General features: G+C 43.7%; 1 protein-coding gene across 6 annotated transcripts in view; it reads left to right on the top strand.

The window, feature by feature from the left end:
• GHR (growth hormone receptor) overlaps positions 1–26,004 on the top strand; it is a 213,743-nt gene that overhangs the window by 75,803 nt on the left and 111,936 nt on the right. Inside the window, exon 1 of one of the 6 annotated variants that reach the window (XM_054715290.1) lies at positions 16,535–16,547. The exons of the other annotated variants lie outside the window; for them this stretch is intronic. The gene's annotated coding sequence lies outside the window, so the exon portion shown is untranslated. Of the gene's footprint in view, positions 1–16,534; positions 16,548–26,004 lie in introns of those variants that run through there. 6 annotated transcript variants of the gene reach the window in all.

Below are 26,004 nucleotides of genomic sequence, written 5' to 3'. Positions count from 1 at the left end.
CGTGGTGAAGGGACTGGAGTCCGTGTTCATGGAAACACCTTGGCGGCTGTGGCGGCTGGCAGTGGCAGCAGCAGCAGGGTGATGGGGGTGGCGCCTTCCCCTGATCAGTCTGGTCGCCTCCTGCAGAGGGAAGCCAGACTGTGGCTAAGCCATCAGTAGGACATCCCCTGAGGGCTCCTGGACTGTGAGAGGGGGCAGGCTGGGCTGAGGGACCCCCCCCCCCCCAGTGCACAAATTTTGTGTACCGGGCCTCTAGTAGAATTCCTATTAAACCAAAACAGAAGTCCTTATGCTCGAAATGGCATCACTTTTTTTTTTTTTTTATGGTCAGGACCCATTTTTGTTTCAATTAAAGAAAATCATGATATAAAGGAACATAAAGTGAAATATTCTATATTCATATTGTGTTTTGACATCTGCAATAAGTTTTAAATAAAAATGTCCCAAATCCTATTATATTGACATTGCCATGTGTTTCTTAGAGGTATTGTTTATTCAGAGCTAAAGTGAAGGTAGTTTGTGGCCACTCAGAGTGGACATGTTTTTCTCCTTATTAAAGGGCATATCTTCTGGGCGCAGGCGTGCTCTCCCAGAGCTCGCATGTTTCTCTCGATGCTGTGCCTCATTGCCATTGCAGAATCTAAGGATTCCATGGTCTTGTTTCCTTCCTGATAGTCTTTTGGCCATTTTAGAATGTGCCAGGTCCACTCACACAGCTAACTGGCTTATTCCCTCCGTTCTGATCTCATTAGAATGTTCTCCACCAGCTAGATGTTTAGACACTGGAAAGAATGGTTATAATCCTCTTTCTTCACTACCCTCCCTTTTCTTTCTTTCCCTAAAATTGGCCTAATTTAATAATTTTATTAATAGCATTAGAAATAATGAAAAGTGTATGTGTGTGCACAGACATATACAGAGAGAGAGAGAGATTGATGGGGGGTCATTTGATTTGGTATTCTATTAATGCTGAAATTTCTTATTAAACAAGTGTTACAGATGAGTGTGTAGTAAACAACATTGTCTTCCTGGGATGTGGAGAAAAACATGCATCAGAAATTAGGCCTCCTTTCCCCGGTGGGTGTGGAAGTCACGTGCCAGGGAATGAAGGGACCCTGTAGCCAGGGCTGAGTGAAAAGTAACACTGAAGAAACAGGCTCGGAGAAGTGAGAGCTGACGGCCCTGTTCTCCTGGCAGACTCGCCGTCTTCCCAGCTTCTCCTGGGCCTCGGGGGGCCCCTCTGGAATGACCAAGTGGAGTGCCCAGCCCTGGGCTCTGAGCTGGCCTTGGATCGCCGTCTTCACCCTCCCAATGGGAGTGGAACATGGCAGGGCCGGCTCCTCCCGGATGAGTGATCCCAGTGGAGGCCCGGGGGGTTGGGATCGTCACTGGCATCGCAGTGGCTGTCTGATCTGCCCACTGGAGAAAAGTGAGGAAGAGGGATCCTCTGGGACTCTGGAAATATAAACCCAAATAGAAAATGAAAACCGAAAAATGCACTTGGAGTCCATGAAAGGTGTTAAAACTCTCTGCTGGTCATGTGACTTGTTCTTGGCATTAGGGAGCCGGGGGCCCTTGTGGACTAATCTGGAAAGAGTCGCTGACTGTGTCACCTTGGCAAATTGGCAAATTGGTTGATCTCCCTGGGCTGCGGTGCTCGTCCAGCTGCTGGCCTCACTGAAACCAGATGCTGCCTCTCAGAACAGCTCTCAGTCATAAATAATATCGTATATACTTTGTTCCTGGCAGCGAGGCCTGAACTGTTATAACCCCCTGTTTTCACTTGCTTCTAAATTTCTGGAAATTTCTCCTTCGGGCTTGAATTTTTCCATGCTCGTCCTCAGCCCAGAGCTTTTTGGAAAGTGTAAGTGTAGTTTTACGTAGCGGTTCTTCCTGAATGATGAGAGAAAAGGGGCCGCGCATTGTTTTTCAGTTCATTAAATAAATTTTAGTTCTTCCTGGTATACCCCAGGAAACTGCTGGGCTGTGACATTGAAAGTGTTTAGTTAAAAAAAGAATCCTGGTATGCTAAAGAATGTCTGCGGAAGACAGTTTTAGGTGGCTGAGTGCATCTTCCTGTCTTTAAACAAGACCACACACAAGCAGGACACATATAAAAAGCTCTAATCCACTTTTAACGATGGCCAAAAGGACGACCCACAAATCCGCTCAGTAACCATTCCAGTCACTGGGAGGCAACATTGACCACCATCAGTTGTCATATTTCTTGATCACTTGGTCCCTGCTTTCAGTCCTGGCTCCTAAAGAAACCCCATGATTAGGTGCTGGCATTGACCCTGGGCTACATTGGGAATGAAGTTGACTGGGTCTTTCAGGTTCCCTTCAAAAAAGCCTTCTGGTCCTAGCCACTTTGGCTTGGTGGATAGAGCGTTGGCCTGCGGACTGAAGGGTCTCAGGTTCAATTCCACACAAGAGCACATATCTTGGTTGAAGACTTGATCCCTGGCCCCTGGTTGAGGTTCATGTGGGAGGCAACAAATCGATGTGTCTCTCACACATTGATGTTTCTCTGTCTCTCCCCTTCCCTTCCACTCTCTCTCAAAATCAACAGGAAAATGTCCTCGGATGAGGATTAGCCAAAAAAACCCACACACAACAAAATAGCCTTCTGTGAGCCCCAAATTAAATCATGTATTTCTTCGTAGCTCTTATAACATGATTACATACATGTGTGATGACTTCATTCTACTTCCCTAGGAGGCCAGCAGCTCTGTAACAGCAGGACACATGGCTGTTGTACTCACCATTGTGGCTGTGGCACTTAGGTAAATACAGAGCATATCGTAGCAACTCATTGCTGAGTAAATTAAATGGCCCCAAGTACAGTGTTCTTGTTGGAATTTAATCATAGATTTGTCCACTCAGATATGGGTATGTGTATTCAGCAAGCCTCATTGAGTATCTACTGTATGCCATGCATGGCTTTCCTTGGGCAGATAGCATGGAAGTTCTTGAGGATTCTCCAAAATAAAAAAATTATATTATTGCTATACCTAACATTGGAATATTGGGCTATTAAACCCAATACCATTGCTAACCTAAAATTGGAATATTGGGTTATTAAAGCTGAAGCCAGTCAAAAGAAATTTATCATTTATTGGGCATTGATTATTTGCCCGGCACTGTGTTAGGTACTGAAAGGAGAACAATTAGTAAGAGTCTCAGCCAAGAAGTTGCTTATAGGTTGACAGCAGCAAGAAAACAAATTCTGAAATAACTATTATTCATGGTGGAGTATAATTGGTGGCAGGAGACAACTGCAGCAGAGATACCACTGTACCTTGTGACCTTGTGCAAATGTCCTGAAGAATCAGGAAAAGCTTTATGGCATTCCCTTTGTGGTCAGAGGCCCCAGGAGTATAGACAGTTGGGTCTAGTCCCTCTCATAGTTATCCTGCACTGCTTCCCCTGCTAGCCATATGCACTCTCTCTGTGTGTCTTCAACTGCAAGAAACTGGTCAAATCTATCAGTACTGGGAAGTAAACCAGAACGAAGGTCAAGTGCTTGACATCCAGATCATGAGGGTCATTATTGTGTACACAAGAGTCCAAGACCTATTTATGCTTGTATGAGCTTGGGTATGGTGTTGTCTCTGGGCGTCTATGTTTCATTCCAAGTGTGAAGAACATGTCATAGTTACATGAGTGTATGTAATCATGGGTGATGTAGGTGATCGAATTGAAACAAACAGCTCACTGAGCTCCAGCCACACCGACTGTTCTTCTGTCCTCTAACCTATCTACCTGTCTGGAATGCTTCACCCTCAGATTTTGGCATCGTTGGTTTCTTCTGTTATTCAGGTCTCAGTTCACCTGACAGGTCTCTTGGACCCCAGTTTCAAAGTAACCCCCTCAGCCCACCCATGTCCGTCTCCATCAGCTCTATCACATCACCCTTTATGCTGTCTTTATAGCATTTATCCCATCTGACAGTTTCCTTTTTACTCCCCAGTTTACTTTTTATTGTCAATTTTCTCCCACTTCAGTGTCAGTCCCAAGAAATAAGAGATCTTTATTAGTCTCTTACTTCATGGAAGTAAGTGCCCAGGAAAGTGCATGGTGTGTGATAGGTGCTGAAACATGCTTACTGAATGACTGATTGAGTGTGTGAATGGCCAGAGGCTGAGGGAAACACTCAAGAGTCCTATTCTGCTTTTTTTAAAAAATATATTTTTATTGATTTCAGAGAGGAAGGGAGAGGGAGAGAGAGATAGAAACATCAATGATGAGAGAGAATCATTGATTGGCTGCCTCTTGCATGCCCCACACTGGGAATCAAGCCCGCAACCAGGGCACATGCCCAGACCGGGAATTGAACCATGACCTCCTGGTTCATAGTTTGATGCTCAACCACTGACTGAGCCACGCCAGCCGGGCCTATTCTGCTTTTTTTTTTTTTTTGAAGAAAACATCTTGCAAGAACATCAGCTGTTCGGGAGGGGCCTCTGCCTTGGCTCCAGCACAAACCTCCTCTCTACTGGTGCAGCAGCGGGCGCTAGGAGCGTCTGTACCCATGCTCTCCAGATGAAAGATGTCGGGGATAGAGGCTCCCTATAGTCTATACTGCGAAGCTACAGTTGCGGAGGCCGGCATCTTCCAGGATTTAATCCATATGCTCATGCTAAGCCTTTCAGGCATGGGATGCACTGGGCTCCAGGTGTCATCTAAAACGTTGCTTTAGGTTAGAAAGCTGTTTATGCTGTAGATCTTCTCTGAAACTTGTCCAAAACGTTCCAGTTTCTCTTGCTAATGGTTTCCATCTGCCAAAGAGCTTGTCTAGTTAGAAAGGAGGTTGCTGAAGACACTTGGCCCATCTTTCTCATGTTACATAGGCTGCTTCTGTTTTAATTTTTTTCTTTACTGGGAAACCTGCTAATAAAAGAAGAGAAAAAAATGGACTTCTCTTTTTAAAAGAGAAAATGTTACTCAGGTTGAGAGTTCTGGTTATCTAAAATGTATTTCTCTAGCCTGGCCAGTGTGGCTCAGTTGGTTGGGTGTCATCCAATATACCAAGAAATCTCTGGTTCCATTCCCAGTCAGGGCACATGCCCGGGTTGCGGACTTGATCCCCAATAGGGGGCATTCAAGAGGCAGCTGATCAATAATTCTCTCTTATCAATGTTTCTAACTCTCTTCTGCTCCCTTCCTCTCTCTCTAAAATCAATAAAATTCCAAGTGTGTGTGTACAGTATGTATGTATGTATATATATATATTTTTCTAGTTCTTAACTGAATTTAAAAAATGGAGCTAATAGAAAAGTTTGGGATTTGGGGTGAAAAGGTTTGGGCATTTTTATGGGTTCTCTCAGCTATTTAAAAATAATTTTAAAAGACTTATTTGCATTGTTCAAATTAAAAATTTCAGCAAAAAAGAAAGGTTAAAGTCATGTGTGTGTTTTTTTCTCAGCTTGACTTTTTGGGCATTACGAATTTATAAACAGGATTTTTTTGAAGGGGGAACATAGATAGGACTATTGGCCAAAATAAACACTCCATTGTTTCATAGTTTTGTATTGCACATAGGAAAAACATCCCTGTCCTTATTCTGTTAAGGGGACACAGATTCCCAGATTTGTAAGAAAAGGTCAGTGGTTTGATTGAGCCACTTCGTATGGAAAAGGGTGTTGCATGTTGATCGCCAAATTTCTGTCAACTCAAGCAAAAACATTCAGATGTCAAACATTTTTTTCTCATCCATTATGTAAGAAGTTTATGTGTGTTGGTGCTTACCAGAAGAAATGGCAGATATTGTTCATTTGCAGCAGTCTGTTGAAATAGCCTGATCAAAGGCATTTTCTATTTGAAGCTTAAAAGTGACAGTATAAACACAGGTAAATTCACTTCTAGTAGATTGGTCTTTCCATTATTTGACAACTTTTTTCACTCTGACAACAACATGAGCGATGGTGATCAACATAAAACTGCTAAATATAAAAACATGTTTCTCTCATCTTAAGATGACAGGTCAAAAAGCACCCATCCCTACGCCCAGCTCATCCTGAAAAAGAGGTTAGTGTTGAGTCATCACTGGTCTTTGCTGCCAACGTGGGTTGGCATTATGGTTGCTGGTTGGGCAATTTTTCTCACTCCCAAGGTTATTTCTCCCCTTATAAGAAAGAGTATCAAAACCCAAAGATCATGTACCTTGTGGTGAGGTGGTTGGCTCTGCTTCCATTCAACCAGGGCGCATTTAGTGGAGGAGAAAAAGTACATTTTATTAGGACCTATAATTATCCAGGCATTATGCGAAATAATAGAGGAGGTCTTGCTTCTGAAGTCTTAGATCTAATTCCCCTTGGGCACCAGAGAATGAGAAAGCCAAGCTGAACGGCTCTGGATGATTTTGAAATTTACTTTGTTCTGTAAACCACATGCCCACATTTATTAGGCACCCTTTCCAATAGGAAATAGTGTCAGTTTAACACTAAATGTATTTATTAAGCCTCTATTGTCATAAAGGAACTTATAGTTTGGAAAAGAGAAGACAACTTTTCACCTCAGGGTCATAGGCAGGCTGTGATAAGCTGAGGACAAGAGTGAGAAGAAAGTACAGTGGAGTGCCTGGCCAGTGTGACTCAGTAGTTGTCACCAGGAGGTCATGGTTTGATTCCCAGTCAGGGTACATGCCCGTGTTGCAGGCTCGATCCCCAGTAGGGGATCCCTCTCCCTCTCCCTCTCCCTCTCCCTCTCCCTTTCCCTCTCCCTCTCCCTCTCCCTCTCCCTCTCCCCTAAGCAATGGGAAGTCATTGATGAATAATATACAAGAAAATGTCATGTTTAGAGACAGAATTTGATTCCTGGCAGCAAAATCCAGATGGGTTGGAGAGTTGGAAAATAGGGAGACCAATGAGGACTGTATAGCAATAGTCGCTAAAATGAACAAAGAGATCCATTCTCATTTATGATTACAACAAAACCTCCTAGCAGATTAGTGTCTTTCAAAGGCATAGTAACAGTTTAGAACACAAATGAAGTGGAACAATTTAATGTTGTTTCTTTGTAATGGGATTTAGTCTGGATGGTTCAACTGTGGAATTAGGAGCAAAATCTAATGTCACAGATCACAGACAGCTGATAAATGCTATAAGACATACACTGAGTGGCCAGATTATTATGATCTCTGAACGCATAATAATCTGGCCACTCAGAGTGTGTGTGTGTGTGTGTGTGTGTGTGTGTGTGTGTGTGTGTGTATATATATATATATATATATATATATATATATATATATATATAAAATTAGAGGCCTGGTGCATGAATTCGTGCATGGGTGGGGTCCAGCCAGCCTGGCCAGGAGGAGGGGACATGGGCGGTTGGCTGGCCTGCCTGCTGGTCGAACTCCTGGTAGAGGGGACAATTTGCATATTAGCCTTATATTATATAGGATATACACTGAGTGGCCAGATTATTATGATCTCTGAACGCATAATAATCTGGCCACTCAGTGTATATTCAAATATATACGTCAATATGAATCCCCTGTTACTTGTTAAAACTGTGCCCATCTCACTCTTATCTGTGGCATTAAAGCTGGCAGGGCTGCATGCCCTGACCCACCGTAAAGGCAGCCTTGGCCATTTCCCATTGTTCCGCCTGTAACGACAGATGTCTGAGTCCTGAGGGTAAATCAGCCAGCCAATTTTGAGTTGGAAAGCCTGCATGAAAGAGGATGCTGCATACTGTGTAACTGAAGTTCATTCTCAGGGACACAGCTGAACTCTTGGGCGAGTCACTTAGTTCCTGCTTATAGTTGAGGCATCAGTAGGTTTCGCATCTACTTGCTTAAGGTGTTATTCCTTCCATCTCTAAGATATAAGATCTAAGACTTCTTCTAGATCTAGGATTTTTAAATACCTCATTATCAGCTAAAAATGGAACCAAAACTCATTCTCAGGACCAAAAGGAAAAGGAACAAATAGAGGGACTCCAGTCCGTCTTCCCGACTTTGTGACATTGGCCCATGTTCTTCACCTGAAACAAGCCGAATGTGGAATTAGCACTAGAGAGAGAGTGAACATGTTTGCTTTGGACACTGGCTACAGCCTACAATGCAAATTAAAATTCTGATGGAAGAAGACAAATTGTCATGTGGCTGTTCCGTTTTGGAAATGTTAACTGACAAAATTTAAACTTTTACAATATTTTTTAAAAATCCAAACCTTATGAGGAAAACTCAGGCAGTCAAATATGCATGAATGAATGGGAGCACTTGCCTCTGAAATTGTCATGGAATACACATCCACACTGTCTTATAAGATAATTCACGTGCCAGTTGAGTTCAAAGGGCAAGATGAGCCCTGGGAGTAACTCAGAGGGGCAACTGTGATGTTTTTATGTAATCTATTGCCTGCTTTGCCCTTTTCATGGGGAAAAAATTAGAAGGACTTTTAATTTTCTAGATGCTGATGTAATTCAGTTGTGGCTATGGAAATTAAACCTTGGATTGACATGTGAGGTATACCAGTTGTTCACAAGCTGTGTCATACGCAGAGATAGGTTGTTGGCACAAACTAAGTCACCTGTTCTCTTGGTGTTCCCCTCTTTCAATGAGGGGGGCTAAATGCATCGTTTCTTGATAAGCAGTTCAAGCTGCTCTCATCAATTCATTGGAAAATGTGAAGGATATTCCTATGTGACATGCAGAATAAATATATAAGGGAAACACATCTGCATACATACATTGAAATATAAATGGAAACCTATTGGCACAGTTATATTATTTCTTAACTGTTAAAAATCATTTTATTTAAACCATTGATTCTGTCTCTAAGGAATTCTCAGCAGGGACTTCTGAGTTCATTCTTAATTGTTATTACATAGCAGTGGCAGAAAAATAAACGAATTATGGACTTTCTCAGGATATGCTCTGTGACCACTCAGGTGTGGCATTGCGGTGTGTTTGCACTTGAACTGAGATGACCACAGATGCATGAAGTTCTGGACCATTATGTCCTTTACAGGGCTCCTGCCTCGTGCTGTCCTTTTATGGTTACTTTTATGTTTCTCAATCAACTTAATCACATTGAAGTATGTGAAATATTTTGGTTCTTGTTTAAATGGGTATTTGCAGTGCAGGTTTAACAATGGGCCACTTGAGTCATTTAGGAACCAGCTCCTTTGTCATCATTTGTTGCAATTCAGGTGACTAACCGACACTTCGTGGTCCAGCTTACCAAGACATTGTTAATGTACTTGTGACTTCTGGGAGAGAGACTGTTCCTCAGTCATAGAGTTTTTCTCTGGAATACTTAAATGAGCAAAAATGGTCATGGCCAGAGCACCACACGCTACTGGAAGGCTGGTGACGTTTTTTTTGTTTGTTTGTTTGTTTGTTTTGCATTAACCAGACTCTGCTGGCAGCAGACCTCTGGGAAGTCTTGTGACAGGATCTGCCCTGTGTAACATCGCGTGTGCTCTGCTTTTCTTCTTGGAATCCATGAAGAAAATGTTCCTCAGCCCAGAAGCTGGGATTGAGAAAGCTCCCCTTCCTTGTTATACAACACAAAGTCTGGTGAGGGTCAGTGGTTGAGCCATGAGGGTGGAGAGGGTGGGGAGAAGGGTGATGGTCACAGATTCAGTGCCAGAGCATATTAGCTCTTTCATTATATAGGACAAATCCCCTAATAACATGTATGTCCCACTTATACCATTTCAGAATACATTGCTCAGTATACAGTTTGGTTTTGGGGGTCAGGATACAAAAACCTGGACAGCTATAACCCGGTGACTCACCTGAGTCACCATTCCAGCTTCCCCACCTCTCCCCTCAGACTCCCTCCTCCCAGTATCGTGGCCAGAGTAGATGCCCACATGTGGAAAGTCATGAATCTCCTTTATCTTTATATCTGTATATGTTTTTATGACATTATTATTTTTTACTCTGGGAAGGCATATAAACTCAGAGCTCTCTGATTTATTTTGTTTTATATTCGATGAAAAAATAAAGAACAAACTAAAAATGAAATAACTGTTTGTGTGGGGCCTGCTTTCAACTTTCTTTAGAACTTTCATTAGAGAGAGAGTAACATAAAAGGAATCCAGACTTTATCCTACATTGTTTTAATATTTACCAAATTTCTACATAAGCAAGCCTTGTGCATTTATAATCAGAAGAAAAATCAGAATTGTCTCTGGGAAAAAGGATCATTTTCAGGCCAGTATTACACCTACTCTTCATTCAGCTCATCATCTTGGTATAAATATAAAGTGTCTAGGAATAAAATCGTGTTTGGAGCAGAAAGTCTCATGTGTGTCAAAAATCTGGACAGCTATAACCTGGTAATAAGCCAGACTCCTTTTTCTAAGCACTTCCCTACTATCTTTGTACAACCATTATGTATTGCCTGTTTTTATTATTTGACTAGAGGCCTGATGCACAAAATTCGTGCAAGGGGCTCAGCCCTCACAGCCCCGGCTTCATCTGGAAGGTTGTCTGGACAGTCATTCTGCTGTTTGGTCTAATTAGCATATTAGCTCCTTATTACATAGGATAAATCCCCTAATAACTTGAGGTTTAGAAACTTGGTTTGGGAGAAGGTGAGCCAGGGTGTCACCTGTTTTATTAATCAGACCAACATAATATTCCTGTCTGCCTAGGATGGTCATTTATGTGGGCTTGAATAATCCCCTAAATTCATGAGTTCTAAAATTCCAAATGCTTCTGGGTCCAGCACATTAGGATGACTCATAACTCTATTAGGAAGGTTTATAAAAAAGTCGTATCAGAATGTCATGCGTTCGGGCAAATTTTCTTTCTTTCTCTATAGGTATTGAGAATAAAGTTTCAGCTAATATTTTTACACACGTTTCGTGTGATTATTCTTTCACACTACTTTTTCAGTTGAACTAGAAAGATCTGGGCTGGCTGGCCACAAAACCACTGGCTCATTGGTCCTTTGCCCATGTTTAAACCTTGATTATCTGGGATCCGACTTCATCATAGTGAGTTCCAAAGTGTACACAGCTCTCGGTAACCCTCATCCGTGTGTTTGGTGAGCCATCCTGTCAGCATCCATGCCAGCCGGAGTGGAGAAGGGGAAGCAGAAGGGATGGGCATTGCCCTGCAAGAGAGGCATGTGCCACCTCCACTTACACACCCCGTGAGCCAGAATAGAGTCATGTGACCACAGTTAACTGCAAAGTTGCCTTCTCTCATTGGATTCTATTACTCAATGAAAGTGGGGAGAGTGAATATTGGGGGACAACAAGTAAGCTTCAAAATGTACTTTTTCTATGAAATAGTGGATTGAAGAGAGCCTGAGTGGGTATTGGCAGGCCATTCCTGAAGGCGATGGGAGATGGTGGCTAGGACCACCTCTAGAGAGAGGATAGAGAAAATGAATTCAGAAATGCTGCAGAGTGACACTGACAGAGGAAACGGGGTGGAGGAGGTGCAGAAAAGGGCCAGATAACTCCCAGGTTTCTGGCTTGTATTGCAAATGCTGGAGAGAGACCAGGTTTCAGGAGGAGGTGTTTATGGGGCCCTGCCTTTAACTTTGAAATGTGATTTAGAGGCATCTGTCAGACAGGCTGTTTCTACGCATCTAACATATGCCTTCTAATAAATTAACCACCCATTCACGGTCAGGTGAGAGCCCCAGGTCTAGTCATTGTTAACTAATCTATTCAAATGCATGGGCCTCTGGGAGGGTTTCTTAGTAGTAACAGGCTTGGTTGTATCGCATGTCACAGAATGATTAATCACATACAAAAGTAGGAAAACCCGCCAGGCAGAGGGAGCCTTTTAACCCGCTAAAGGCCTTGCTAATTCTCTGTCGTCATAAATCATGAGCAGTCTCCCTGTGTTGATAGTAAGGAGAGGACCGTTGGTCACACAGGAATATTAGTCACATGGACTTGTGTGCGGCAGCTCAGCCCACATTCTGTGATGGGCATCGTCATGACTGTTTTAACCACGTGCGGAGCTGCAAGAACCACCACAGAGCTCCAGAGCCAGGACGCGGGTGTTTTGTTTCTTGTGTTGCTTGTCAGGTAATTCACTAAGTGTTTAGTGTTTTGCACCTTTTAGTTGATTTGTGATATTTTTTCTTAGAAGGGCCTACTTTGTCCAAGTGCTATGTCTTCCTGCCCAACTGACCAAAACATCCTGCAATTGACGTGCAGGCGGTACTAGTGATATGCTAGTCGACCGTTTTGCACCACTGATGGGTGCTGTGGTTAAACATTTACAATTAAGTATGTTAGGATTTCCAATGGGCACTGGTGTTTGGAGTTCATTCATTTATCCTTCACTTAACAGATGAAGTGCTGCAGTCTGGCCACATGGGATACTCAAGCGAGAGAGTCCAGTGAGCATGACAAATGGGTGGACGCCTCTGCCGTTGGGAGCTCCATTCTTGCACTCCTAGGAGCCAGGAAGTCAGATTCAATAAACCTGTCGCTGTCATCCAAAGTTTTGTCGTCAAATTGCAGTGCTTGGCCTTCTTCTTCTGGCTGGCCCTGTTGTGATGGGTCTGTTGAGGCTCCAGCCTCTAAGGCCTGGCTTCCACTTCCATTGGCAGAGGCAAGGAAGTACCAGGAAAGGTTGGGGGGGGGGGAAGGGGGCATTTTGTGAGGCAATTGGGAATTCGCTGTGTGCCTACATCTACTCTTCTGCTACCGGGAGTGGGTGGGTGAGAGAGAGAGGGAGAGAGAGGGCGGGGGAGAGAGGTGGGAGAAAGAAAGAAATTGAGGGAGGTAGAAAGAGTATAACTGATTTGGGTTTGGGGAGAATTTTGCACAGGTTTGTATATGAAAGCAGTAAGAAACTAGAGAGTAAGACATGCCTGGCAGTGACCAAGAAACTTGCATGGTGTTCTACCTTCAACCCCATGCTCTCTGCCAGACTTTAACCAGATTAGTGTAATGTGGCTGCTTGCACACAAGACTGAATGAAAAAGGAAATTGAAAAGGTTCTTTTCATAAAGCCCAGGGAAACCATAGGAAAATCCAGTCTCCTTCAGGAATGTCTGCTGTGCTGTTGGTTAGTACACCCGTCTTACTGACGTTGATCCAAAGGCTGACGGTTATGTGTCTTGTTATTTTTAACTGGCTTTCGCACCTTTAGATGTAAATCTCCAACATGGCTTGGGCCGTGGTTCTCCTCCTCCCATCTCATTCTTCCCGCTCTGGCTTAATTTATTTGTGCTGCCTTTTCCCCCTGCTTCCCTGCGCTTCTTTCTACTCTCCGCAACACTTCTCTTCCTTGTCCTGGAGTTTATAAAGTATTCCTTTTAGGCAAAGCCCCAGACGGCCAGCCTTGTCTGGTCAGCATTGAGCTGTAATTTGGGCTTCCCAAGTGTGTTCTCTGAATGAGAGCCTAGTGTTTGGAGTATGTCAGGAGCTGGTCCATTTCGAGAAAGTCCACAGAGGTTATAATTTGCTCTCAGGAAGCACTTGGGGGTTTTAATTCGGTCCGTGTTTTACATGTGAGCAGTCAGTTTATATTTTCGGAGAAGGTTGTGAAGAGGAAGTGACAGCCCAATTGCACGCTTGCTTGGCTTTTCTTCTGAAGTCCTGGGGACTCAGCACTTGGAGGAGGAGAAAAACAAGACTGTCCTTCTGCGCTCCTCGCCGGACCTCCTGGCTGATTTTCTCTGATGCTCAGGGTTGCTCACTGCAGGCCTGATGAAAGCTGTCCCCTCACCTGATGTGAGGGGAAACCGCTTATTCTAGCTCATTGAGAGCATTCAGATCAACTTCCAATGGAAGGACATGCTCCCGCTTCCTCCACACACCTATTTAATAGCGTCCGGGGTCTCTGTTCATTCCTTCAACAATTTATGTAAAACCAAGCTTTTGGGGCACTGAGCGAGGGAGTGGGGGGTGCGGAGACAACCCCAGGAGGGAGATGAGAAGCCCCGATGTCACAGTGCTAGGGTGGAGGATCCCCAAGGTTGTCCTGGAAGCAGAGAGCAGGCCGGGAGAGAGGGATGTTATTAGAAACACAGTAAGTTGAGGTGACCTGGAGCTGAGGTTGGGGGTGCATCACAGAGGTGGGAAGAGGTCAGGAGGCAGAGGGGCCAGAGGTGTGACAAACCTGGAGCCCCTGAGAAGATTCCTCCTTGGACAGAGGTGGGGTGGGAAGGAAGTTGGTGGAACTTGGGAATGAGAGGTAGGGAGAGGCCAGGTCTGGCCACACAGGGCTGGATGTACCTTCTCAGAGTTTATCACTTATACTGGGCAGTTTGAAGCAAGGCTGGTAGGAGATGCTGAGTTCAGTTTGGACAGGAATCATTTGAGATGCTTTGGGGCATCCAGTTGTATTATCTCCCCTGCCCTCTGGCTCTTTAGCCTTCCCATGATGCTCCATGTAAACCGCCAGCCTGGGGTTCCCTGGAGCTTCTCTGCCTCATTTGGAAGCAAAGTTTTAACTCGTAGCATGATCACAAGTGGCTGAAAGTGAAAAATTCATTTGAGTCATTTTTATGTTTGATGGGAAGACCAAGGCCTTACTACTCCTCTTCTACGAGATATAGAAGAACTGGTTTCCCTCTGACCAACTGCAGTGGAAAGCATTCAGGTGGCTGTTCTTGGACTTGGTAGATGGACAGTCTCCGTGACTCAGCAGTGCTTCGGGATTCAGCTCATGCCAGCCCTCCCCCAACCAGCCCACTGATACAGGAGAAATCGGCCGGGCCGTTGAATGCCGATTTCCTGATTTACACTGCGGTGGTCCCACATGGTGGGAAACAAAAGACTCCTGGGACTTGAACGTTTAACTTGGAAGTACAGAAAACAAGCTCTCTTGAGCCAAGATGCTGGATTTACGAGGACACGCTAGATTTACGAGGACAAAGATAGCCTGCCCTTTCCCCTTCTACGCCACCTTTTCTTTCCATAAATACATGCTCCTTGTCCTTATCTTCCCCTCCCTCGTCTGTCGGAGACTTTGACCTTGGTTATGATTTGCCTTTCCATTGACACATCATCTGTGTTTTTAATTTCCTGGTTAGGCCTGAGGTTAAGAGGAGAAGCAAGGCCAGCAGCTGATTGAGACAGGCTCTCCCTGGCTTTCTCACTTTCCCTGGGTCATCTCGTGCCCAGCTTTATGTGTTCAAAAAAAATAGGTGCATCACCTGACCTAGAGGTGATCAGACTCAAGAGCCCAATTTATACCAGCCAAATTCAAGAGGTGGGCGAATATATCAGGATGCCAATGCATTTGTTTCTTCTCCATTTCCACTGTCAAGCCATTTCATTTTGGTTGGTTATTGGATTAGTTTTCCAGAAAGAGAGCAAACCCAGGAGGCAGGATAAGAATGAGAAGGCCCTTTGGCAGTTGCAGATTTGGAATGGAGGGACAGAATGACTTCAGGAGAGTGCTTCGCCAAGCTCTGAGAGATTGTTTTACCGTTTCTGCACTGGGACATTCTTCGTGGCTGGTCAAAGCACTCTTCGCCAGAGGTAGCTGGAGGAGACAAAGCCATAAATTATTTACCATCTAATTTTTTTTTTTTTTGCATTCTTCATCCATCATTAATTGATTGGACTAGACTGTCTCTGAAGGCCCTTCTGCCTCCAAATTTCTATGCTCTGCTAAAAAAAAAAAACCCTCTCCTTCTAGACCTGTTTCAGTAGTGACTAGGTATTACCTTCTTTCTTTTTTTTTCAATTGTATTTTGTATTGGTTTCAGATGTACAGCTTAGTAGTTAGACAATCACATACTTTACATAATTATCTTCTTGTTTGATGTTTAGGAAGTCAACCTCGGACTCTATAATGGATTTTTAGAAACCGTATTAGTTTTCTATCACTTCCATAATGAATTGTCATAGTTTAATAGTTTATAACAACTCCCCTTTATCATCTCACAGTTCTGTAGATAGGAAGTCTGGGTACGGCATGGTACAACTGCTTGGATTCCCTGCTCAAGTTCACGAGGCTGAAATTGAAGGGTCGCTAGGGCTGCACCACACACCGGGCTTTGGGGATGAATTTGCTGTCAAGCTCGTCGGGGTTGTTGACATAATTCCGTTCCTTGCCACTGTAGGACGGTCTCCCCATCTCCTCGCTGGCTGTCATCAGGAGCCAGTTCTGCTCCTAGAGGCTGCCTGTGTTGCGGCTTGAGGTCCCCTAGAGCAAGGGCGGGTGAAGCCCCTCTCAAATGTCTGCTCCCACTGACTGCCAGTCTGCTTTTACACGCTCCTGCAATTACATTGACTCGGAGAGATAATCCAGGATAATCTCGCCGTTTTAAAATCAGTTAATTAGTAACCTTAATTATGTCTGCAGAATCCCTTCAGAGCAGTGCCTGGATTAGTGTGTTTGAGTGACCAGAGACGGGAATCCTGGGGGACCGCTTCAGCCTTCTGCTGGCCTGGTCTCAGCGGCAGCACTTTGCAGTCCTACTTTGTCATTACTTGAGTGACCTATCTGTGGGCGGCTGATGCCATTCATTTATGTGGATTCTTTTGATTTTGCCACTTCACAGGACAGTATTTTTTTTTAAATATATTTTATTGATTTTTTACAGAGAGGAAGGGAGAGGGATACACCCTCTACTGGGAATGTGCTCTCAACCAAGGTACATGCCCTTTACCAGAATTGAACCTGGGACCCTTCAGTCTGCACGCCAAAGCTCTATCCACTGAGCCAAACTGGTTAGGGCAGGACAGTATTTTCATTTCCTACCTCAATAGTTAGTATTTCAACTGCTTGGCATAGAAGGTTCTCTTTTGCAAAAAGTGCATCAATGGTTGGTCGCATGGAGAGACTGATCTTTCTTTTCTCTCCCCCATGCTGCAGAGGAAGGTTCGTTGGGGCCAGTGAACTCCGTTTTCACAAACTTAAAAATCATCATAGTTTGGTTTGCACTAGATCCGTAATTCTCAATTCTAGCCGCACTTTAGAATCACATGACCAACATTTGAAGTATCGATACTCAGGCCCCGGCCCAGAGCTCCTGACATCAGTGTTGAGCCAGGGCATGTCTGTAACCCAGGCAGCTGTCATTGAAAGCCACGGCTGGGAACTGTTGAGAGGCTGCAGACGTTGTTGTGCAGATAAGGAGGCCGAGGGTGAGAAGTGATTTACTTCAAGTCCCATAACTAGTGACAGATCTGGGTTCTGTGCCAGTTCTGTGCCACCAACAGGTTTCTAGTGTAATCAGTGCTCAGCAATTATATGCAAAATGAGTGCTGGGAAGGTCTGGAACACCCTGCTTCTTGCTTCAATCGCAGACTATCTTCCTCGGACTCGGAGAAACTATTAGGCCTTGCAGAAGAACTGAAGGTCTTTTCAGCAGCGTGGCCTGCTCATGTGCAATAGTAAGCACATTCTGTGGGAGCCGGGGAGCTGGTCACATGGACATCCACAATCTCCCCGTGCCCAGCTGCGCAGTCGATGCCATAGCCACTTACCCGCCTGTGGCTATGGAGCACTGGAGATGTGGCTAGTGCCCATTGTGGGGTGCTGTGAGCATGAAATATGCACCAGATACAAAGTTCCGTGTAAAAAAAAAGAGTGAAATATCTCATTAATGCAATTAATCGCTATTGCATGATGAAATGGTAATGTTTGGGGTATATTGGGTCAAATAAGATATAGTATTAAAATTAATTTTACCTATTACTTGTTTAATGTGGCTACTAGGAAACTAAAATCACATCTGTGGCTGGCACTGGTGGCTCATATTATATTTCTGTGATGCATACTCTTCTAGAGAGCATTTTGAATGCCATTAACAATGCACGGTGCAAATCCGAGCTATTGGACCTCCATGATCTTAAAGAATGAAGCGGTTGTTATAAACGTCCTGGAGATAAGACGTGACAGTGATCTGCCCTGTGTTTGCCATCTATCTGGCAGCCAGTCAGTCTGGCCAAATAGATTTCTTTCTATTTATACGTATAGGCTTAAAGGAGGTGGAGGGGTGTCCCTGTGTCATGGAAATAGCACACGTCATAGCTCTGAGGTAATGTACCGAAAGCAGGCCAGGTGTTCTTGGAGGCCCTAAGGCCTGGAGATGGATAGTATAGCCCAGTGGTCGGCAAACTCATTAGTCAACAGAGCCAAATATCAACAGTACAACGATTGAAATTTCTTTTGAGAGCCAAATTTTTTAAACTTAAACTGCTTCTAACGCCACTTCTTCAAAATAGACTCGCCCAGGTCGTGGTATTTTGTGGAAGAGCCACACTCAAGGGGCCAAAGAGCCTCATGTGGCTCGCGAGCCGCGGTTTGCCAACCACTGGAATAGGCACCTTGCACACTCCCCCGTGGGCAGATTTGGGGAGACATCTACTCTGTGCCAGGCCCAGGGCTAGACGTTGGGGATACAGCAGTGAGTGAGACGCAGCCCTCGGTGTGCTCCGGCTGAGAGAAGAGAGACCAGGAGCGGACAGCCTCAGGACACGGGTCCTCAGTGAATGGCGCTTTTCATTGCATGGCACAGCGCGGGATTTAGCTTAGCAGAGAATCACGGTGTGGGTGAGAGAACTGAAGCCCACGGTGATTACATCACTGCCAAGTCACCAGGTCAGCGATGCTGGGCTGGCACCAGGGCACAGGACTGCTGACTTCCCTAGCTCTGTCTTGCCCAGGAGACCACATTGCCTCATGCTTGGTTTCCCAACTTGTCGACCTCAGAAGAACTTCACCATTTGCGACCAGAACAGAGGAAAGAAGAGTTTTTCTCAGTGTTTGCTCTATGAGTTATCTGGATTTGCTGGTAGACTATGAGTTACTGTACTAATCGTTGTCAGGTTATCATCTCAACAAGGGAAGACTTCACTCTATGAAATGTCTTTCACAGCTTGTCTATTTCCTATTAAATTCGGTTCAACAAAGCCCATTCCCTTCTGAGAGTTTGCAGCTCCTCTAATATCTTCAAGTTTGTTTAAAGCACATTCTTCATGTTATAGATCCGTCACGGTAATAAGAAAAAATTAGATTTAAAAAGGAGCCTTTTGGAAAGAGAGAGTGAAAGCAGAAATGCAATAAGAGGTTTGCTTTTTCAATTTTTGCTTTGGAAAAAAAAAATGACTTTAGGTGCAATGATGTGAAAAGGAACATATTGTTCAAATAAGCGCCTGTGTAATGGGTGTTCTCTTCCATGTGAGAGGCACACTGCATTGTGAATCATGGGATGCACCGGGTGAGCAGGCTGGGTGAGTTTGACAACCATCCATAGGAATAGCTGCTGTGGTGAACTGCCACAGTTGTAAAGTGCCATGGGGTCCTACTGAACTCAAACAGGATGCCCATGCCCTGAGAATGGCCCGCTCCCAACAGAATACCCCTGCATTCCAAGATAGGAGCAGCACCTAGCATTCAGTACTGAAATGCCCCTCATTCTTTCACTCCTCCAGAAAGGAAGCGGTAGACCCAGGTTCCTGTAACACGGCTGTCTTCTCTGTTCTCACAAGGAGAGAACATTGCTAGAGAAGGCGTCACACCAAGCTGCTCATCATGAAAATTCACCTACCCAATTTGCAGCTCTAGAAATCTATGATTCACAACAAATGATCTGTACCCAGTCACAACAGCGTAGACTTTTCTTACAGTAGCTGACAGAGTGATTAGGGGGGAAATCAGCCTCTGTATTATTTCCCACACAACTGGGCCTCCGAAGGAGTATAATTCCCCATACCCCTAAGCAAAAATGTGTGGCTTTCCTGCCTTAACCTAGGGCCGTGGTCGGCAAACGGTGGCTCTTTGGCCCCTTGAGTGTGGCTCTTCCACAAAATACCATGGCCTGGGCGAGTCTATTTTGAAGAAGTGGCGTTAGGAGAAGTTTTAGTTTAAAAAATTTGGCTCTGACCTAGGAGATGCAGACATTGCATTATGTGAGCCTCCCTTTTCCATCCTGTGATGGTGCTTGATTGAAGAAGGGAGTCTTACATATCGTGGCTACCCAAGAACACATTTGCAGACCCCTTTGCTATCTCCTTAGGCTTCCATTTCATGATATGTAAATGGGGCCCCACTCTCAATCTACTCCTTGGACATATTACAAAACATAGTCTATTCATGACGAGTATAAGAAAGAGTCAAAATAGCTACCATTTATTGAATTCAGGCAGAGGGCATGCCAAGTGCTTTGAATAAATCATCTCATTTAATCACCTCCTGATGTTCCTATGGAAAAGGTAATATGATTATCATCCCCATATTCGAGATGAGTAATAGGAGGTTTGGTAAAGGCAGAATTTGAACCTAGCTCTCTGACTCCAGAACCCATGCTCTTTACCCCTAAGCTTACCCTGTCTATAAGTGAGGATCAAGGATAGCATCTGAGGTAGAGGCTGGTGTTAATTTCTAAAGATCTGGGAAGTATCTGTGAATGATTATTAACTAAATGTGATCAACTGAGAGTGGAATAGATGGCATCAAATGAAACCAAGTGTCCAGGGTTCACTCAGAAGCACTTGCGTCTCGCATCAGTGTCAGCAGATTGCTTAATCTTTGTACCTATTACCTGCATGGATAGCGTCATCACTTCCCCAGCTGGTGGTGTGCCAGGTCCAGTTGGTACTGGCTTGTGAATCCACATTCAGTGACTGCAGTGAATCCAGTGATTGGGTGAGTCCAGGTTCATGACGTGGTAGTTTAAAATCAGCCTTGGTAGAGGTGTTTACACCACAGAAATTGGCAAGTGCTACATATGATGGCCCTTTACTCCAGAGAAACAATTATTAAATATTTATCAGTACACCACTGTGTATGACTCAAAAAGAGATACAGTGTGAATTGTCACACTTTTGAAGGTAAGCAAAGGCACACCCAAAAAATGTCCTACAAATACAATCATACCTAACTCTACAGTGATTCTTCTGTCCCCATCATTTTGCATTTGGAAGGATTGCTTAATTATAATGATTTTATATGTCACTAGAGGCCCAGCGCGCATGAAATTGTGTGTGAGTAGCTCGCTTACACTTGCCTCAGCTGGCCGCCCCGCCCTCCGCCACTCGTAGCTTGTGCCCCACCCCCCGCCGCAAGAGCCACTGCTCTTTTGATTGTGACAGCATTATGGCATGACAGCCATGGGCCTTTTATATAAGATTATTTTTGTTTATTCTTTTTCTAAAGAATCAAATATGCTCACTGTAACAGTTTAATATTTATGAATGCAAGCACAAACATACAAACCTTAAAATGTATATATCAATGTTGTAAAATAGAAATATAAAATATAATGCAAGACATATATTTCTAAATTTAAATTAAAATTTTTACTGATCACATTTTTTTAAATGAAAAGAAATAAGAATTAAATTTTAATAATATTTACCCCCAAAATCCAAAATATGATTTTAACAATCAACATTGATACTATTGAAATATTTTGCAAACATTTTGTTCCAAGCCTTCAAAATCCATGTATATTTACACTACAGCACATCTCAATTTAAATGCTACATTTTCATCAGAAATACTTAATCTGTTTTTAGATTTTATAAAATCTACAGCTGAAAAAGTAGATCCATATATCCAACCTGTTTCAAATAAACTTAATTTACATTTAATTAATTAAATTTTAGCTTATTTAATTTATCAGTTGCATTAGCCACATTTTAAGTGCTTGATAGCCACAGGTGACTGGTGGTTACCGAATTGGTCAGCATCGGTACATACCATGTATGATTTGTTTTATTAAAAAGGACACTTACTATATATACTATACCCAAAGACTTTCCCTCCTCATTCCTCACACATTTAAAATGCCTTCTCATCCTGTATTCCCTACTGGATGCTGAGAAAAGAGAAATCTCAGCAAAAGTAGTTATATTGATAATGTCTATGAACTTTTACTCCCTCACTCATGGGAAGGAAATAAGTAGACCTAAGGTATGTTAGTCTGACCAGTTCTCAAATGGCCACCACCAAAAAAAGTGGGTAATGAACTCCAAAGGCAAACTGTTCAAATAAAATGCCTGTTGCTAATTAGAATGGGGCATTTTCAATACCTTTTTGGAGTCACCTTGTCTTCTTTACTACTGAGTTCTTATCAAAGCTTCACCAGATAGTCAATGAGATTCCATTTTGCAATGTTTCATTAGCAATCAACACCAGTATCGGAAAGTACATGTTTATTAGGTTACCTCCCTGGAGTCTTGGTTTAGCAATATAACAATTCTGCTTCTGTGGTGATTTTTTTTTCATCAGCTCTTGCATTTTTGGTATCACAATAGCTAGATCAATAAAGCAAAAATTTGGGGAAACATTCTTTCTGATTGATTCAGCTGCCATTTTGGTATTTTGCCTTAACAGGACTACAAGCAATGAAATCTATTATTTTATTCCCCCCATATATTAATACACTAACATCATACTTCTAGGGATGCTTTTGAGCACTTTTCTTTTAAAGGCCTGATACAAATAAGAAGGTATAGGTAGTTTTGGGTGGTGGTTCATTTCGTCTGTGCCAAATTACAAACCAGAAATGAGCACATTCTTCCCTATATGATCTAACCTATTTTTAAATACTACTTTTAATAAGGGTGATGTAGGGTTCTTCATGAAAGTGTTTTGTCTTCACATTAAGTTCATCTGATCCCCATTGCCATCCAATAATAACTTCTCTTCCAGTCTTTGCTCTCCTACCTTGAACTTCCCACTAGACATTTCCAACATTTCCACAAGTCTCATAATTGTCTTAAACACCAAGTATCCAAGACAGTCATGTGACCTTCTCCTCCCTCAAAACAGCTCAGATCCTAAATTCCTGATTCCTGTCGATAGCACCATCTTTCACTCGCACATATGCTATATCCTCAGTCATTGTGATAGACGTGTCTCTCTCATCTCCGTGTAGTCATCCAGTCATCACCAAATCTTGTCAGTACTTCTCAGGGATACTGAGTTAAGAAGGTATAAGGGGCAGATTTCTGCTGAGAAAATTCACTTTTGCACATGATTTGCCCATACCAAAACTTCCAGAGAGTTTCTGACTAGTATGAGTTGCAATCTAATTTATTCCCTTTATTCATAATTCAGAACCTTGTTCTCCAGCTCACCAGCTCCCTGATACCACTACCATGAACTAGTCAGAACTCAGATCCACACCCACATTTGCACTGTCTGAGCTTTGTTGTTGTTGCCATAGCAAAAGTTCGCCCATCCCCTCTTACTTTTTCTAACCGATCACAATCTTATTTGTCATTTAGTTCTAATTTTAAGACCCATCAAGTCAGCGGCTGGTTTTCCCCAGTTCTGACCTTCCATTTGTAGGTATGCCTCTTTTCCCAGTTTCCTGTGCCTATCTTGCCTAACTCCCAAAGTCAGGAACCATGGTTTGCATTGCTTTTGTTTTCTTCACTGTGCCTTGCACAATGCTAACAGGCACTCATTGTTCGACACATACTTGCTAATTTTAAATTAAAGAGAATTGAACCAATTGTTTTCTTTGCTTGAAGTTGGTTATAACAGGTTGGAAAAAATGTTATGTTTAATCTCCATCTCTTCTCATGTGTTTATGGTCTGTTTTATAGCCAAGAAATAAAAGTCAGTATAACATAGGCCTAACTAATGTGGAGGCCTCCTCTGCTGGGCAGTCTACAGAATTAAAACTCATGCCAGCTGGATCTCACTGCTTTTCAACTGGCTCTCCCTTGAGGTGGGGAGAACAGGCAAAATGCCTTGGGCTCTGAGAGTGGGAATGGTGTGTTTCCTTATGCAAGAGTAGAAGCTTGTCTTCCCCCTGCAAATGCAAATCTTGCCATGAGGTTATAGCCACAGAATGTATAGATATCATTAGAAATCTAGAGAGGGATTTTTCCCTAGAAAAATATTGCAGACTTAAAGCCAATAGGCTAAGGTACAATTTGGTATAATCCTCTGGCCAATGACTGCCTGTACTTGGATGGTTGTACTAGGGGAGGGGAATCATGGGACTTTCTCCAGCTCACATCTGGCAGGTCATTGGTAGATTGCATTAAAGTTCCACACTGTGTGTTGCATTCTGTCCTCCACATTTCATCTCACCTAGAACCCAGAGAAGGGTCCTCTCATGTAGAAGCTGCCACGTGGAGCCTGCCCAGCGGAAGAGGTCAGCTTACACTGAAATCGAACAGAATGCCCATGGGCCTGGTTGTGTGGTGGAGAGTTCACTGGGGAAATGCAGCAGGCTGCCTTTGGAGTTGCCACACCCTGAGCCAGCAACAACAGTGCAAGGAGAGAGCATTAGTCTCTAAGGAAGCCCAGCTCCTACAGAATCCAGCCACATTTCTTCATCTTCTCTGCTGCCACCCTAGCTGGAGAGTGAGAGTTGGGTCCCTGTGCAATTCTCTCAGTGGCAGTGAACTGTTCTCACCTCCTGTTTGGGAGAAGAAGGGCAGTTTTAAATATCCTTTGTTTTGCTGTAGGAGTGTGAAAATAGACTTCTGCTTAATTTTGCTTCGGGGGATTCTGATCTATTTGTTTTGTGAGATGGAATGTTTTCTATGGAGATATGTTTGGCTCATAGAGGCATTGTGCTCATCAGTTTGTTACCGGCTCAAGGTTCTCGGGTTCTCGTGCCAGATGCTTCAAAGGCCAATATTCAAAACGTCAGAGTTTGAAGTAGGGAAAGGTTTATTGATGGAGAAGGTGCCAACTGGAGAAGATGGAGGGGTGCCTTATAGTTTCTGCAAATCCATCTTAAGAGAGCCCAGAATTCAGGCATCTTTTCTGTTGGGAGAAGGGAGGAGGGGCAGGGCAAGAGGAGAGGTGTGTGTCTTCCAGGCACCAGCAGGGACCCAAGGAAGAGCACGAAATCTCTAAATCTGTTTGTTCCCCTGGTCCTTGACCCCTGCTGCTCTGAGGCCCTGAAATCTTTACCAAAAGCTCCAACCTCAAGCAGAATACCTCTGATAATTAGTATATCTGGAGCAGGAGCTATTCACCTGAAGGCCAAGGGAGAAACGCAGGCTAGAATGAAGAGAGTCGGAGAGAGCCAGCAACCCACCCTGGGAGAAGTGAAGTTCATGTGCAGGCCATGGGAAGGGGTCAACAACTATTCACCTGAAGCAAAATTCACAGGTGTCTGGCATCTGCCAAGTCTCTTTGAGTTGTTTGGAGAGGTGACTTGCAAACCAGTGAAAGCAGCCTTCTGAGAACCACACACCTCTTTTTATCTCAGGAAGCAAAACGCTCGCCTGAGAATTGGGAATCTCTGCTGCAACCGGACATCAAGAGAGGTGTGCCCCGGAGGCACCTTTCCCTGCCACCAAGTGTGTGAGGGATGAGGGCTCAAAGGAACTCTTCAGGGCGCAGCTCCTCAATAAGTTCTCTACTTAAAAGAATACTTTAACAATAAACATTTAAAGGAAACATCCCGTTACCAACAGGATGGCCTTTTCAGCCTAGAACATATTTGTCTTTAGCCTTTTTCTGCATTTCTGCTGAGGCTTCAAACTATTCACTGAGGAGCAGAGGGCCTACAGGGAGATGCTCAGAGGTTCCATTGGCACCATAGACAGGGATGAGGCAAGGACATTGGGCAGAGGGTTCCAGGTTAGGAATTTAAAACATGGATGTCGTAAATCTCACTGCTGGCGAAGTGGTGGAGAATTAAGATACACACTCAGTCCTCTGAAGGACTCCCCGGGTCAGCGTATGAGTGATCTTCATGCATGTTGGCACACACATCCATATTCAGACGGTGTATGTAGAGATGTGTTTTCTTAGAATTTTTTAAGAGCACAAAAGCATATGGAACAGCCCTAGCCAGTTTTGCCCAGTGGATAGAGCTTGGCCTACAGACTGAAGGGTCCCAGGTTCGATTCCAGTCAAGGGCACATGCCCAGGTTGCAGGCTTGATCCCCAGTAGGGGGCGTGCAGGAGGCAGCCGATCAATGATTTTTCTCTCATCATTGATGTTTCTATCTCTCTCTTCCTCTTTGAAATCAATAAAAAATATATTTAAGGGGGAAAAAAGCATATGGAACAAAAACAATGGTGGGTTACCCACTGTCTGAAAATGAAAGTATAGACCCTGAGACACTCTATACCGATTCAGAATGATGCAGCCATTCCTGGGGACCACGCCATCCCATTAC

Source organism: Eptesicus fuscus, chromosome 4 (assembly GCF_027574615.1).
Source record: "Eptesicus fuscus isolate TK198812 chromosome 4, DD_ASM_mEF_20220401, whole genome shotgun sequence".
Taxonomy (NCBI): domain Eukaryota; kingdom Metazoa; phylum Chordata; class Mammalia; order Chiroptera; family Vespertilionidae; genus Eptesicus; species Eptesicus fuscus.
The sequence above is the reverse complement of the archived record's forward strand: the minus strand, read 5'-3'. Positions and strand labels throughout refer to the sequence as shown.